This window comes from Podarcis muralis, chromosome 8, assembly GCF_964188315.1.
Source record: "Podarcis muralis chromosome 8, rPodMur119.hap1.1, whole genome shotgun sequence".
In the NCBI taxonomy this organism is placed as follows: Eukaryota; Metazoa; Chordata; class Lepidosauria; order Squamata; family Lacertidae; genus Podarcis; species Podarcis muralis.
The window spans coordinates 13704-18248 of NC_135662.1; the positions used below are offsets into that span (position 1 = coordinate 13704).

Here is a 4545-nt window from a genome sequence, read left to right on the forward strand (position 1 = left end):
CTTCTTCTGCCATTCTTCTATTGTTGGTATTTCTTGGTATTTCCAGTTTTTTACTATTAGTAGTCTTGCCGCTGTAGTGGCATACAAAAACAATCTAACATCCTTTTTGGGCAATTCCAGACCTATTATTCCAAGTAGAAAGGCTTCTGGTTTCTTAATAAATTTATTTTTCAACATTTTCTTGAACTCGTTATAAATCTTTTCCCAGAAGTCTTTCACCTTGGGACACATCCACCACATATGATGGATGGGTCTTCTCGGTAGTGGCGCCCGGCCTGTGGAACACCCTCCCATCAGATGTCAAGGAAATAAACAACTATCTGACTTTTAGAAGACATCTGAAGGCAGCCCTGTATAGGGAAGTTTTTAATGACTGATGCTTTATCCTGTTTTTAATATTCTGCAGGGAGCCACCAAGAGTGGCTGGGGAAACCAGGCCAGACGGGCGGAGTATAAATAATAATTATTATTTTAATTATTATAATTATAATTACTATTATTGTTAGAGAGCCCACATGGCAAGGGCTTGAGGCATAGCACAGCAGGGCAGGAGGTGCCAGAGGTCCTCTTGGTTCTGGCTAGGGCTGCCTGCCGTTCCCAAGTCACCTGTTGCTGGGCTCTCTGCATCCTTCCACAACTGTGGTACAAAAGATGAAACTTCCCTTCTCCAAACATTGCAGTCCTACTGTAAAAGTGCCTCCCCATATCAACTTTTTTTAAAAAACAAACAAACCCAAACCACTGACAACAACTTAATGTAATGTGCAGTTAGGTCCTCAGAATGTTTAATTCCAAAAATATTTTAGACGCTTTTTCTTTTTCCTTTTCGCTGTATTGTATTTATTTATTACATGTATATCTTCCAAGGATCTCAAGGTGCTCTACGTGGTCGTCCTCCTCCCCACCACAACCCTGTGAGGAGAGCTAGGTTGAGAACCTCCTGACACCAGGTCAAAGGATGGTGTAAAGTTGCCCCAACGATGGGAGGGGGGAAGTGGTGTGTTGGGGGGAGCAGGGGGTAGATCAGGATCTACTGAGTGATTCGTGGTAGATCTTCTAGGACTTGTTGGTTTGTTTGTTTCATAACATTTATATACTGCTTGGTTTTAGAAAAAAACAACTTGCGGCGCTTTTTGTGGTCCCTGATTGTTTAACAAGAGCTTTCAAATTAAGCTATTGGAACAAATGAATACTGTTTTTTGGCGAGGAGGGGGAAACCAGGAATAGCTCTCTGCGTTTGAGAAACAGGAGCTTGTTTCTAGGACTGAAAACAAATACTTAGCCTCAGAGACTGCTGCAGGTGTCTCCTGCTTGCCTTTCAAGGATCTCTCGACCCCTTTTTCTGAGCTTGATCTAAAGTAAAAAGCAACAACACACCTTTCCCTGCCCGGCTGATCTCCAGGCCGTGCTTAACATTCTAAACTTCCCCCATGTCTCATTTTATTTGCCTTTTCTCTAAACCAGTCTCAAACACGTGACTTTCCCCCATAGGGCCGTCGCTCCGGCGCCTTGATCATTTTGTGGCCCTTTCCTGAACCTTTTCCAGCTCTACAATATCCTGTGGTCACCCCATAGATTTGAATAATGGCATTATGATATGGGTAGCTACTTTATTGTCAATTCCTTTCCTAATGATCCCTGCAGAGCTTCAGTGTCATTGTAACCCTTTGGTTACAATGACCCTGAACAGTTTAGTGCCTCCAGCAAAAGTGGCCACTTCACATCTCATCTATAACTCTAGGGTCGTTTAGAAAGCACAGGTCCCAATCCTTGGGGGACTCCACTTTCTACATCTCTCCATTGGCGGCCGGGTCCATTTCTCCCTGCTTCCGGAAACTTAGCCAACTCCTGATCCGGAAGAGGACCTCTCTGCTCTTAGAATCATGGAATTGAAGAGTTGGAAGGGACCTCAGATGTCATCTGTTCCAACCCCCTGCGATGCAGGAACCGCAGGGAAAGCAACTCCTCTTATTCCTTCGCTGCTAAGTTTACTCGGGAGTAGTTGGTGAGGTACTTCGTCAAAAGGCTCCTGAAAGCCCGCGGACACTTTGAGAGCGGGGCCTGTTACTCGTTTTCAGTGTCAGGTAGGTAGCCGTGTTGGTCTGATGCAGTACCTCTGCAAACGAAATAAATTTTTTTAAAAATAGTGCAGTAGCACCTTAGAGACCAACTAAGTTTGTTAGGGATGCGGGTGGCGCTGTGGGTTAAACCACAGAGCTTAGGGCTTGCTGATCAGAAGGTCAGCGGTTGGAATCCCTGTGACGGGGTGAGCTCCCGTTGCTCGGTCCCTGCTCCTGCCAACATAGCAGTTCGAAAGCACGTCAAAGTGCAAGTAGATAAATAGGTACTGCTCCGGCAGCGTTTCTGTGCGCTGCTCTGGTTCGCCAGAAGCAGATTAGTCATGCTGGCCACATGACCCGGAAGCTGTGCGCCGGCTCCCTCGGCCAGTAAAGCGAGATGAGCGCGGCAGCCCCAGAGTCGGCCATGACTGGACCTAATGGTCAGGGGTCCCTTTACCTTTACTTAAGATTGTTCTTGGTATTAGCATACATACGAAAGCTAATACCAAGAAAAAGGGAGCTTCGAAGGTGCTACTGGACTATTTTTTTATAAAAAAAAATATTTCCTTTGCAGAGGTACACTGCCCCTCACCGTGGACGCTCAGTTTAGTCACGGAGAGACCTTAAAAAGGTAAAGGTAAAGGTACCCCTGCCCGTCTTGACAGACTCTAGGGTTGTGCGCTCATCTCACTCTATAGGACGGAAAGACCTTAGGATAGAGGAAATCGGGGCCGGCCCCAGGCTGCTGCGGAGCTTCGCGATTGAGTTCGGCTGCTTTGAAGCGGTTCCTCCAGGTCGCAAAGACGCAGCCGCGTTAGCCTCGCCAGCCTCCGCACGCCTGGGGTGCGGCGGAACAGAAGCGGCGTTCCCGGGCTTGCCTGGAGCCCAGCCAGCTGATGGTAGTAGTTGGCGCCCCTTCCCTGTAACAGCCTGCAGGCGTGGCCCCTATCCCTCCCCTCCAGGAGGTGCCCAGAGGCGGCGCTGATGGGCGGAGAGCCCCTGGAGACAGAGGGAGAGGCCCCAGGTGGGCGGGGCGCCCCCGATAAAAGGGCCGCGCGCGCTCCGACGGCACCCGAGACTTTGAGCTGCCAAGATGACCAGCGACGACCAGAGCCAGTTGATGTATGTTCGGAGCCTGCTCCAGTTCCAGGCCGGGGACATCAGCGCCCAGGCCATCATCAGGTAAGCCCAGCCCGTCGGGCAGGGACCCTCTCCCGGGGACGAGGCCGCGGGCCGGGCCGGAGTCGGACCCTCGTCTTCCTGCTCCTCTCCTCCTCTTCCCGCAGGATGTTCGCGGCGTCCCCCACCACTAAGACCTACTTCATGCGCATCGACATCGCCCCCGGCGCCTTCGACAAGCTCAGCGACCTGGACGCCCAGAAGCTGCGCGTGGAGCCCGTCAACTTCGCGGTGAGTCGCTTTCGCTCCCCGTCGGGGCACCGAGCGGGCGGGCGGGCTGGATCCCGGCTTAGCTCCGTCCGAGGCCCCGTCTAACACTCCCCCTACGTCTCTCCCGCAGCTGCTGGGCCGCTGAATCCTGGTGGCCATCGCCGCCAGCCACCCGGGGCTCCTCAAGGCCAGCACCCTCGTCTCCATGGACAAGTGCCTGGGCCGCGTCGACGTCGTGCTGACCTCCAAGTACCGCTAGCCCCCCCAGAAGCCCAAGCCCGCCGCAGAGAATCCGCCTCGACGCCGCCCCGCGACCCCAAACACCCCAATAAACCTGCTCTTGACTCTCCCTGATCTCTGGCGTCTTCTTGGGCTGAACTGGGGGCGGGCGGGAAGAAGGGAGAGGGGGACCCCGAGGGCCTGGACGGCTCTGGCGAGGGAGACCCCGTCCCGCGGGATAGTCCCTACCTTGGTGCTCCTTGAACCCGGGGCCCTTGGACCGAGTCGCCTGCTAGCTGGGGACCCTGAAAGAACCGCAGGCACGCGTGGCCTTTGCCGGACGGGGGCGCAGAGTCCGGCTCAGTCCAGCCCGAAAGCCCCGAGAACCACAGCTGCCAGCCCGTGTATGCAATACGGCCCGGGTTGGATGCAATAGAAGGCAGCTTCCTAGGATCCTGCGCTCGAGGGCACAGGCAGCCCCCTCCCCACAGCCAAGCCCACTTCAAGGCGGGGGGGGGGGCAGTGCTAGGGGTCTTCTCCACACCCGCACTGAGAGGGCACGGGGAAAGGCCCGCAAGCAGGAACCCCGCCTGGGAGAGGGCGACTCGGGCTCTGGAACCATCGCCAGTTCCCGAGATCACTAGGACCCACCAGAGCAATGGGAAGGGCGCGTGGCAAGGGGGGGGCGCCCTCCCTCCCCCACTCCATCTGCTCACAGCAATCGGAGGAGCCACGCCCACAGTGGCACAGGTGGGCTGTGTGGGGCAGATCTAGCCCAGCGCCAGGAGGCCCTTTGCAATGGCGCCGCCGCCCAGAGGCACGGCAAAATCCGGCCGAGTTGCAAGAGGGGAACCAGAGTTTGCATCCCTGCGTCTTG

At 54.3% G+C, this 4545-nt stretch overlaps 1 pseudogene across 1 annotated transcript; it reads left to right on the forward strand.

The window, feature by feature from the left end:
• The first annotated feature begins 3093 nt into the window (after positions 1-3093).
• On the forward strand, positions 3094-3798 carry LOC114590557 (hemoglobin subunit alpha-A-like; annotated as a pseudogene). Its single transcript, XR_013394084.1, has 3 exons — positions 3094-3242; positions 3347-3470; positions 3580-3798. The product of XR_013394084.1 is annotated as a hemoglobin subunit alpha-A-like (transcript).
• The last annotated feature ends 747 nt before the right edge of the window (positions 3799-4545 follow it).